We start from the raw sequence: 12,192 nt of genomic DNA, 5'->3' as shown, positions 1-12,192 counted from the left end.
GGAGTCCTATTTATGAAAGTGACCCCTAAAATGTTCAGAAAATGAGCTCCGAGAGAAAACGCTGAGTTACAGTGTTACCAAGGGTTCAGTGGGTGGGGGGAGGGAGAGAGAGCGTCCTGTGACCTCCAGCACCATGGTGGAGAGAGAGAGGAGGAGTGTATTGTACTGGATAAGGTGTTTTATGTTCTTTTATGTGGTGTGTGACAACATTTCAAAATATCGTAATGGACGAAGAGAAACGTTAACTGCGTCGCCATCAGATGAACGCTGTTTGCAACTTCTCTAGGTAAGAACATTGTGTTAATATGGTAACAAGAAAGTATTTCCTAACATATGACTTCGCTGAGCATTCGCCATGTTATCCAAAATTGGGTAGTCTTCTCCTCTATCCACCGTTATCGATTGGGGAATTGGATCGGGCCTCTATCCTTTGTGGATGGCGCCGTTGCCCTCAAACTGATTTATCTTTTAAGGGATAGAAAGTGTTGTAGGCTTCGTGTGAGAAAGTGATGTAGGTATTGCAAGGTGTTGATGCAGTGAGGGAAGGTAGGAGGGGGACCCCGGGGGTGGAGGAAGGCATAGGCAGAGAAGAGTGGAGTTCTCTGGGCTCTCCCCCACGTCCTCTTCCCCCGCAGAATCTACCCCCCACCACCGCACCTCTTCTCCCTCGGCATTCTCCCCTGCATCCCTCCCTTCCCGTCCGCCATTTCCCCCCGACCTTCTGCTGTTTATTGTCCAACCCGCCACTGTCAAACGTACGATGTATTTGACCCCCTTCATTTATCTGTGTGTTATTACTCTATTTTTTTTCGAGACGCACTCTCGCAATTTACATCGCCCTCGTCCGTTTGATATGTGTGAAGTGTTTGTCTGAAGTGCGGTTCGCGACTGATCTGCAAAAGTAGCGACTTGTGTGTGTGTTTGTTCCTTACGTCCTGATTACATCGATACTTCTCTCATCTTAGTGGGGGCACTAAATCCATAATTTGGGGGACAGGGATTAGGAAAATATAAGGTGCATATTTTCTGGAGGACAACTTTAAACAAGCCTCCGAACGATTCTTGCTCGACGGATTTGAAGGGGCCGGAGGAATATAAGTCTTCGCCATCGAAAGAACTCTGGAAATGAAGCGGTAATGTTTGTTTTTTTCCACAAGGTTTTTTTTTTTTTCTTTAGTTCGTCCGCTATAACAGTGGGCCCATTAGACCCCGTCTATGAAAAAATTCTCTCTCCAAATGCTTGGAGAAGGATCTCCGTGCTTATTATTCCCTGTCCATATTTTGTTTCCCTTCTGTTTGCAAGCAAATGCAACTTATATTGATGCTGTTGATGATGTCATTTAAAATATTGCGAAGAAAACAGCTTCGGTGAACGGAATGATGTATAATGTTGTAATGTGGTTATTTACCTCCGTAGATTTTATACAATCTACAAGATTGTTGACTGCAGCCCATGGCGATGTGTTATTTCCATGAAAGTGTGATGGTGTGACGTCACAAAGGGGCCCCGTGGAGAGGGTGGGTGGAAATGTGTTTCTTGTTACTCTACCCCGATATGCACGAACCGATGCACAAAAGCACAAAGCACTACGTGTGTACACACTACCTTTAATTTACAGTCCGTTTACAAATCCAACCGAATACTTGCAAAAAATAAATAAAAATACTGCCCTTTGCATCAAATACGCACAAACATGGCAACATTTGCTCGATTTCTTTTAGTGAACTGAGGGGATATTTTTTTCTAAATGCACATATGTGAATCTCTGTTTTATGTCATAGTGTTGTATATTAATCTCTCGTGATTCATGTCGTAAACTTGCATTACTTGCTCGTATCTCTATTCCCAATTGCTATGTTATACCTGTGTTTTTTGTCAGATTTTTAAGTTCACGTGAACTTTGATTTGACGCGAGCTTTTAATGACTAAAAAAATATCAATAGATAAGAATTGTTAGTATTTTACAAAATCTTGCGCTGTAAATTCTTGAGAATTAATAATAATCTTTATTTCAGCAAATGCCATATACAGAGTTACAATAAGGATACAGTGGATCTTACACTTTGGACATCGGTAAAAAAAAACAGAAATGAGATATGTAATAATATCAGTGATATATTACAAACATCAATTAGCAGGTTGACCATAGAGTTCTAAGGTCTGGGTAATATAATCACAATAGCATTAACGCTTAACAATGATGATAACATACATATCAGCAAACAAAAAAAGAGGGAGGAATAATGAAAGAACACGGGGAAAAAATCTAGTCACAGAGCAGGTGGTGTGAAGGAAATGCATGACTTCCAGACAACAAAGATGTAACATAATAAAACACGTTATCATAACATCACAGGGTATTATACCTTAGTTATTTAGTGATGAAGATTTGCCCTAGCCACACTATCAAAGATTAGTGAATATAATTAATTGTACTGACGCTTCCGTATTCCAGGTTTCCCACATTTTGGATTTTATTCTCGCTGCACTTGCAAGCACATTTCGAATTAGGGGATTTTCACTAGATCGTAGGCGGGAGGTGAGACTTACTATAGAGCGCTGTAAAATTAGCGTTGGAAATTAAACTAAAGTCACTAATGTCTCAATATTAAACCATAAATATCGAAATGTTTTTAAACTGAAGTTTATCATTAATTACTAAAAAGTTTGAAACTAATAATTTTCTAATATAAGTTTGATACTAATAATTTTCCAATATAAACCTGAAGACTAGGAGGTCGCTGATGACATTTTACAGAATAGTTTGATTAGACAAAGCTGTATATAACACTAGAAAATAAAATACATTCTCTTAAGATTTTAATAATTGTACAAGGTATATTATTATAGTCCGTTACATAGAAGTCACTCATAATTTATGGGGTTGAAAAACTAATGAACTGTGTGTTCAAATCATTTTCAGTGTAGAAATTCATGCAATAGATGTATTTGTATATATAAAGAAGTTCCCTCAACAATGTCTCCTTAGAACCACGTAAACTTCCCCACCAGTGCATCCTTTACATACAATTTAGTTTGCAAATATGTATTGCCTTTAATGTTGAAGAACTCCTCCTAAATGTAAACATTAAGTTAAGGTGTGTACAAGTGATTTTCTCGCAATAGTCCTGTTGACTTTTCCGTAATCCGCAAATACCAACTGTACGCGTGTTTACATTTCTTTATTATTGTCATGACAAGAACAGCTGCAGCCCTAGTTGGGAAAGCATTATGCTACAGATTTCGGTCCTTCAGTAAAGAAAACAGCCAACTGCAGAAAAAGAATCGGAGATGTATAGAACTCGGAATCATTATGAATATGACTATACAGAAAGAATTGTTCAGTAGTCTCTTATTTTGAAATATTTACAGTTTATATAAAATAGACTTGTTTTCTTGTTATTCTTAAACTTTTCTAGCAGTATATTTCCTCATTTTCTTTCCTCGATGAGCTATTTTCCCTGTTGGAACCCTTGGGCTTGTAGCATTTTGCTTTTCCAGCTAGGGTTGTAGCTTAGCAAATAATAATAAGTAATAATAATAATAATGACGATGGCAGTGTTAATGATTTTGAAAAATTTTGAAGATAAAATGAGGGGAAAACAACGTCTGGATAAAACACCAAGCATCATGGCTCTTCTATCAAGCCTCCACAAAACTGAGAAAAGCTAAAAGAAGAAATACTGTTAGAAAAGTGTACGTAGGTTTACCCTCAGACAGAATTCTGACTTGAAATTGTGGAAGGCTCAGTACAACACAATGTTTGAGAAAAACAAAAGGAAGAACAAGAACTGTCAGAAAAGTGTACCCTCAAGCGAGAGAATTCTGACACAAGCGGAACAAAGATTGTATTATTGTCCAAGATCAGAAAACAAATTGTTTTCATTTTTCTCTGACCTCTCGGAAGACTTTTTTTTTTCGTAATAGCTATAGTCTCTCCACACAGTAGAGCATACCAAAGCTAAAGAGAAATTTGTATGGGAATATATTAGTGCAGTTACAGTAACTACCCACTTAGGTGTATATAAAGAAAAGAACCGTATCTACAAAGAGATTTAACGTTAGATTGCTTGGCCAAGTTAACTGATCTTATATAGTGGTAGTCTCAACGGAAGGCCGGTGCCTTGACTAACCATAATCGAAGTTTGCAAGTGATAGAAAAAAATATTTGAGGTAGAGGAATTCTAAAGAGAGAAGAGAGAGCGAGGAACGAACTCTATATACCAACAATGATTCAACTGCATTGACCGGAAGTTGCCCAACGGTTACCTGAAGTTTAATTAACTCTAAACTTGCTTACTGTAATTTGCGTTTGAAAGGTATGTTAAATAATTGACTGATTCTCTCTCTCTCTCTCTCTCTCTCTCTCTCTCTCTCTCTCTCTCTCTCTCTCTCTCTCTCTCTCTGAGAGATGACGTTTTCATCTCGTCTGTACTCAAGAACGTAGACTTATTAATCCTAGTTTACATTTATATGATCCTATAGTGATTATTTATGGGCGAAAAATAAAATAACTGGTGACCATTTTATTTCCAATAAGTGACGATTGGGCGAAGTTTCTATATTACATTCTAATAGGAATTGTAAAATTTATTAATTTGGCCAATTTACGATTGTTAAATTCAAGAACGAGGAATCCTAAAATCAGCCAAGGGAAAATAATTCTCAATTTAAACAAAAGGTTATGAATGAAAAACAGTCCGAAGTTGAAAATGTGCTAAGTTTAAAACTCAATTAAATTAAAAAAGAATGTGTAATGTGAAATTTTAATATACCTAATTGTAAAATATTGTCTGCCATTACACACACACACACACACACACACACACCACACACACACACACACACACACACACACACATATATATATATATATATATATATATATATATATATATATATTATATATATATATATATATGTGTGTGTGTGTGTTTGTGATAAATTTTGCACATTTAGACTTGTTTTTTTTTTCGTATTGAAATGAGCCATATATTTTATTACATTAATGTCTGGATTCCCGTATCTGACCAGTCAGGAATCGAACCCTGGTCCAGGATACTTGTATGACAGTGTCAGCACCATTCTTGGCTAAACGGTACTGCCACTGTCATACAAGTATCCTGGACCAGGGTTCGATTCCCGGCCGGGCAGATGCTATGGTCTTTGAGTGGTTTCGCCTCAGGACTCTGACTTATCATGGCTTACCCAGTAGTAGAAAAAATGAAATTGATGAAACTTTAGAAGTTCAAACTTTTTGTAAATAATTTTCTGTTGAACAGGTTGACATAAATCTTGTTTTATGTTTCTATATGACTGACGTTGTTACTGATCTTGGAGTATTTATCTGTTTTTGTTTTATTCATTACTGATAAATAAGTTATTTGCTCTTTCCTTTCCTCACTGGGCTGCTTTACCTGATGGAGCCATCTCCACTCAGGGTTGTAGCTTGGTTGTTAGTAGTAATAATAACAACACCAAATTCACTTTCTTGAATGTACCATAGTCTAAGTACTATTGTACAGATTTCCCGTAAATTTTCTTCACAAAACTTTGATTTTTCATTACTATTAACCATATACCTATTGATTATAATAGATAATCAGATATAGACAGTCTGGATAATTCACATGTGTTCAGTGACCTGATAATTTTAACACGTGTATTCAGCGGGGCGGTTGTTATTTTAAGAGAGAGAGAGAGAGAGAGAGAGAGAGAGAGAGAGAGGAGAGGAGAGAGAGAGAGAGAGAGAGAGAGAGATCCATTCACTACGTTTTGTTTACTGTTTGAGTGCAAGGTATTTACGTTAGTATTTAGATCGTGAGAAGTACTTATGAATTTCTGTTCCTTTTGGCGTACGCAGGCGGTAGGGTCGAGATGGCAAAAACCGGAATGAAGAATTAATAGTGTATACCGATTGTGATGTTATGGTGCTCGCGTGTGCAATGCTTGTGCGTATGTTCGTGCGTGAGGGGTGTGTCCACATTTCCGGTTCCCTTCCGGCCTCATGATGAGAAAAAGAATTCGGAGGGGAAGCAGGGGACGGAGGGGGGGGGGGGGGGGGGTTGTTCAAAGAGGTTTCGTGGGTGATGAGGGGGGATGGCTGAAAGGGAAGAGAGAGACTTTGAAATGTGATATTTTCTCTCTCTCTCTCTCTCTCTCTCTCTCTCTCTCTCCTCTCTCTCTCTCTCTCTCTCTCTCTCTCTCTCTCTCTCTCTCTCTCTCAACTTTCTTCAGAATAGCCGCTGATTGCCAGATTCTAATTTATTGCAATTACAGTATTCAAGCTACCTGTATTCTAGTAGATTTGTGGGCATAGATCCTGCTATAAATAGTTGTATTTCATTGTATTTGAATAGTGTTCGGAATACATTAGATTATGAAAAATTTATAGTAATTTTTTTCCTAAAATGTATCGATCCATAAATTTACTTTTCGTCCTAAAAACTTAGAATGTCTTTATCATTTTTATTTTTACATTTTTTTTTATTGTTTTCCGTAATTTATAATTAACTGTGATAACAAAAATTCTAAAACAGCGAAAATAATTACACAACTCTCTGAGCTCAGTTTAACAAGAATTAACAATATATGAAATGTTACTTTTTTTTATTCCAATCTAGTAATTTGTTTCGTAATTTTTATTTGTTTTGATTCTTAATAGGGTATCTATAATATAAATATTTGTATTTATCTTTTCATCTCTTGGCCAATAGATACAGATTTTCTTTAGAATTTTATGATTGACTGTATTCAAATTCGAAAGAAAAACTTTTTATTGGTATATTAGCTTGCATAATATTCTAAAATATTTCTGACCGTTGTTACATTTAATAAAAAAAAAAATAGAATTTTGGCTGAAAACATTCAATAATACTGAGATGGAATTTTATTTTAATTTTACCTTTTACCACATTAAAATTCAAGGAAAATATCCTGGAGAGAGGAGAGAGAGAGAGAGAGAGAGAGAGAGAGAGAGAGAGAGAGAAGAGAGAGAGAGAGAGAGAGAGATTTACTCTGAAGAGGTTTACGAATCAATATCGTACCAAGTCCGCTATTCCCCTTGCCTTTTTTTTTTTTGCTTCAAATTTTGTATGCCGAAAGATAATGATATTTTTTTTGGGGGAGGGTCTCCCGTGGTATTGCTAGAGAGAGAGAGAGAGAGAGAGAGAGCTATGTTCTTAAATTAATTTTCATCATTCTTGGAGTGAACATGTGCAAGGCTGATGTAAATAGGAAAAGAGACGATTCAGAGAATCCTGCTTGTAAAAGTAGGAGAGACAGACAGAGATTACGCAATGCAGTCACCAAGAAATGCTTAATCATTCAATTTTCCCATAATTTAAAGCTTTGATTATATTTTAGTTATAATTAAATGGGTGAAACGTGAGTACGTGAATTAGTTTTTTTCTGTGATTTCGTTCTTGGAAAAACCTCAAACTCTTATGGATCTGATGTAAATGTCTATTTCTTTATCAACTTTTGTTCTTACGAATAGGAAAGTGGAGCTAAAGAAAACTGTGATATTTCAATAAGAGAAATTGTGAATTTCTTAGGAAGATAGCAATATGCGCAATCGTAAAATTCCCAGTTAGTACTACGTAATAGAAATCCACATTAAATTCGAAATAACGTTGGAAATAACCTTTGTATTTAGCACTTCAACGCTAGACTCTCTCTCTCTCTCTCCTCTCTCTCTCTTCTCTCTCTCATCTCTCTCTCTCTCTCTCTCTCTAAAAGTAGGTAGCACGGAATACCCAGCAAACTTTCTATTTTAATCATCTTTCTTCCCCCCTCCCCCCTCTCCATTTCTTACATTCAGCCGCTGCTGAACTCGCCCTTCCTCCCTGTCTCCCTCCCATCCTCCGCTTCTCTTTCTCTTCCCAGTATCCTCCTCCTCCTCCTCCCCTTCCATCTCCCCCACGTCCTGTGTTATTAGTCAACCGCTCACACAATACTTTTCCCTGCTTCGGTTTTTATTATCTCCAGGAGGGGGAGGGGAATTTTAGGGTCGGTGGAAGGGAGAGTCAGAGAGAGGGAGACGCGGTAGAGGGTGGAGTTGCCAGGCCAGGCAACCCAGCCACTGAGGGAAGGGTGACGAGAAGTATGGTGTGGGTTGGGGGGGGGGGGTATAGGGTGAGGAAAGAGAAATTGTATCTTTGTATCTCATTGACTCATGAGCGTTCTGTCTCCTTTGCGTCGTGGGTATTTTCCCTTGATCTGTTTCGAATTATCTAAGGACAATCCGGAGTTCGATACGTCCCGTGTGTTCCATTTTACTATTTTAACCATTAAATTATTCTCGTGCGTTTTGATATCGGGTCAAAGTACTATTTCCTTTTTCAGTAATGGAAGTTATTTTGACTATTTCTACTGAAAGGAACTAGGAGGTAGATTTGCATTTAATTTGATAGTTTTAATTGTACTACTCGAGTTATGTAGACTGAAATTATATATATATATATATATATATATATATATATATATATATATATATATATATATATATATATATTATATATATATATATATATATATATATATATATATATATATATATATATATATATAGTTTTGTGGACTTGATCTTTTATTCCATATTTTTATTATCCCTGTGGTTCTTCTGCATCTGAACATCACGTTTCCCTGTGATTTTCACGCATATATATATATATATATATATATATATATATATATATATATATATATATATATATATATATATATATATATATATATATATATATATATATATATATTGTTTGATCATTTTATAACTAAGCCTCGTGGTTTTCACACATTCAAATACGAAGCCGTAAATATCCTTTGATATGTAAGTTACTCCTAGTTTCCATAACATACCCAATGGGAAATTTTTATGAATATTAACATACATTAAGTACTTAATCAAAAAAAAAAAATTCTCCTGACGTTTATTATTCCCAGACGGTGGATTCAATATTGAAAAGAATTTATATATATATATATATATATATATATATATATATATATATATATATATATATATATATATATATATATATATATATATATATATATATATATATATATATATATATATATATATATCACTGACACGGAACTAGTATCTAAGGCAATAATTAACAACTGATGTAAGTGAAGTAATAACTTGGAAACTTGGGAATTTTAGATGTTATAATTTAATATAGTTCTAACTGATAATTCTCTCTCTCTCTCTCTCTCTCTCTCTCTCTCTCTCTCTCTCTCTCTCTCTCTAACCACGCCCATTTTCATGTTGTCTTCCTTTTTTTTTTTACTTTCCTTTATTCTCCTAGGACTGTTTTTATAACCCCTTAGGCTAAAACACTCACTACCCCCTCGTCCTCGCATGCAATAGGATTCACATCTCATTGATGACAATGTTATATTATGAGACACTGCTTTGGTTTTAGCGGAGAATGCCATTTTATTCACCAAATTCTTTACCTTAAGGATTCCATTATGAACAATCTCTTCCAAGAAATGTTTATTTAACCCTTTTTTATTAGGATTTTTTTTTAATGTTGTTACTGTTCTTAAAATATTTTATTTGTATTGTTAATTACTTCTCTTATTTCCTTGTTTCCTTTCCTCACTGCGCTATTTTCCCTGTTGGAGCCCTTGGGCTTATAGCATCCTGCCTTTCCAACTAGGGTTGTAGCTTAGCAAGTAATAATATTAATAATAGTGATAATAATAATATATTTATTGATATTGCAACTACTCTCATTAAGGCTTAAATGTTAAAGACTGTAGTACTAGGAAAAATCAAAATGGAGGTTGGTGGCCATTACGAGTGCCACCAAAGTTAAAAATGTTCTTATAATGTTTTATGGCCATTGACGTTGAATCATAAATTATCAAATAATCTCTCTCTCTCTCTCTCTCTCTCTCTCTCCTCTCTCTCTCTCTCTCTCTCTCTCTCTCTCTCTCTGAGTATGTCAATAAGTAAAAACCTTTCCAAAAAGAGATTAAAATAATTTAATTACAAATGATAAAATCTCTCTCTCTCTCTCTCTCTCTCTCTCTCTCTCTCTCTCTCTCTCTCTCTCTCTCTCTCTCTCTCTCTCTCTCTCTCTCTCGGTTATTCCCACTTACTTATTCCTTCTTCCATGGCCCCTCGCCCAATCTCTTTTCCACGAGAATTGATCTTCTACTCCTTTTATTGTCCCGTCTCTCTCCCCTCCCTGTTATCCTAACGTCTTCCCTGCTCCCCCTCATTATCGTTTTCGCTATTATTATTATTATTATTATTATTTGCTAAGCTATAACCCTTGTTGGAAAAGCAAGATGATATAAGCCCAAGGGCCCCAACAGGGAAAATAGCTCAGTGAGGAAAGGAAACAAGGAAAAATAATATATTTTATGAACAATGACATTCAAATAAATATTTCCTTTATAAACTATGAAAACTTTAACAAAAAAGATAAACTATATAGAATAGCATTGATTGTGATTTTGTCTGATTCTTTTCAATTTATAATGGAGAGAGAGAGAGAGAGAGAGAGAGAGAGAGAGAGAGAGAGAGAGAGAGAGAGAGAGAGAGAGATAATATCGTCCATATTAGCACTCCATTTAATTTAATTTCCTTGTGATTGAGCGTGACCTCAAAATAAACCATTAGGTCGTAGGTGAGATCGTTTTATAAAACAGGGAGAAAATTGAAAATTCCTGATAGGATGGAAGGGAAACCTCTGATAGACAGAGGAGGCAAGAAGAGTGGATGGATGGGAGAATACTAGTATATATACTGCATATTCTTACGTCGTGATATATTTATGCAATCAATTGTATTTCATTTATTCTTTATTGTTAGCTTATTCATTAACGACTAATCCCTTTTTATTTATTTATTTTTTTTAAGAAGGATTTTTACTTTTATTTTGGTTAATTCAACTTTTCCCTATTTTTTATTATTATTTTTTTTCCACTTTACCTGCGAGTCATTACCAAGCTCTGAAGTGCAAAATTGGATTCTGGCTGAACTCTGAAATTTAAAGATCAGAATCTTGCTAATTTCTGAAGTGAAAAGTCAAACTCTGTCTAATTTCTGAAGTGAAAGGTTAAAGTCTGTCTAATTTTGAAGTGAAAGGTTAATATGTTTAATTTCTGAAGTGAAAAGTTAAAGTCTGTCTAATTTCTGAAGTGAAAAGTTAAAGTCTGTCTAATTTCTGAAGTGAAAGGTTAATATGTCTAATTTCTGAAGTGAAAAGTTAATATCTGTCTAATTCTGAAGTGAAAGGTTAATATCTGTCTAATTCTGAAGTGAAAATTTAAAGTCTGTCTAATTTCTGAAGTGAAAAGTTAAAGTCTGTCTAATTTCTGAAGTGAAAAGTTAAAGTCTGTCTAATTTCTGAAGTGAAAGGTTAATATCTGTCTAATTTCTGAAGTGAAAATTTAAAGTCTGTGTAATTTCTGAAGTGAAAAGTTAGTCTGTCTAATTTCTAAAGTGAAAGGTTAATATCTGTCTAATTTCTGAAGTGAAAAGTTAGTCTGTCTAATTTCTGAAGTGAAAAGTTAAAGTCTGTCTAATTTCTGAAATGAAAGGTTAGTCTGTCTAATTTCTGAAGTGAAAGGGTAATATCTGTCTAGTTTCTGAAGTGAAAAGTTAGTCTGTCTAATTTCTGAAGTGAAAGGTTAATATCTGTCTAATTTCTGAAGTGAAAATTTAAAGTCTGTGTAATTTCTGAAGTGAAAAGTTAGTCTGTCTAATTTCTGAAGTGAAAGGTTAATATCTGTCTAATTTCTGAAGTGAAAAGTTAGTTTGTCTAATTTCTGAAGTGAAAAGTTAAAGTCTGTCTAATTTCTGAAATAAAAGGTTAGTCTGTCTAATTTCTGAAGTGAAAGGGTAATATCTGTCTAGTTTCTGAAGTGAAAAGTTAGTCTGTCTAATTTATGAATTGAAAGGTTAGTCTGTCTAATTTCTGAAGTGAAAGGTTAATAACTGTCTAATTTCTGAAGTGAAAGGTTAATATCTGTCTAATTTCTGAAGTGAAAGGTTAATATCTGTCTAATTTCTGAAGTGAAAAGTTAGTCTGTCTAATTTTGAAGTGAAAGGTTAATATCTGTCTAATGTCTGAAGTGAAAAGTTAGTCTGTCTAATTTCTGAAGTGAAAGGTTAATATCTGTTTAATTTCTGAAGTGAAAGGTTAATATCTGTCTAATTTCTG

The 12,192-nt window shown here is 34.9% G+C and overlaps 1 protein-coding gene across 1 annotated transcript in view; it reads left to right on the top strand.

Moving 5' to 3' along the window:
- LOC137659005 (zinc finger protein 208-like) overlaps nt 1-12,192 on the top strand; it is a 38,954-nt gene continuing 26,762 nt past the window's right edge. The window contains exon 1 of the mRNA XM_068394107.1: nt 1-286. The gene's annotated coding sequence lies outside the window, so the exon portion shown is untranslated. The remainder of the gene's footprint in view (nt 287-12,192) is intronic.

This window comes from Palaemon carinicauda, chromosome 19 (assembly GCF_036898095.1).
Source record: "Palaemon carinicauda isolate YSFRI2023 chromosome 19, ASM3689809v2, whole genome shotgun sequence".
In the NCBI taxonomy this organism is placed as follows: Eukaryota; Metazoa; Arthropoda; class Malacostraca; order Decapoda; family Palaemonidae; genus Palaemon; species Palaemon carinicauda.
This window is presented reverse-complemented; position numbering and strand designations above follow the sequence as displayed.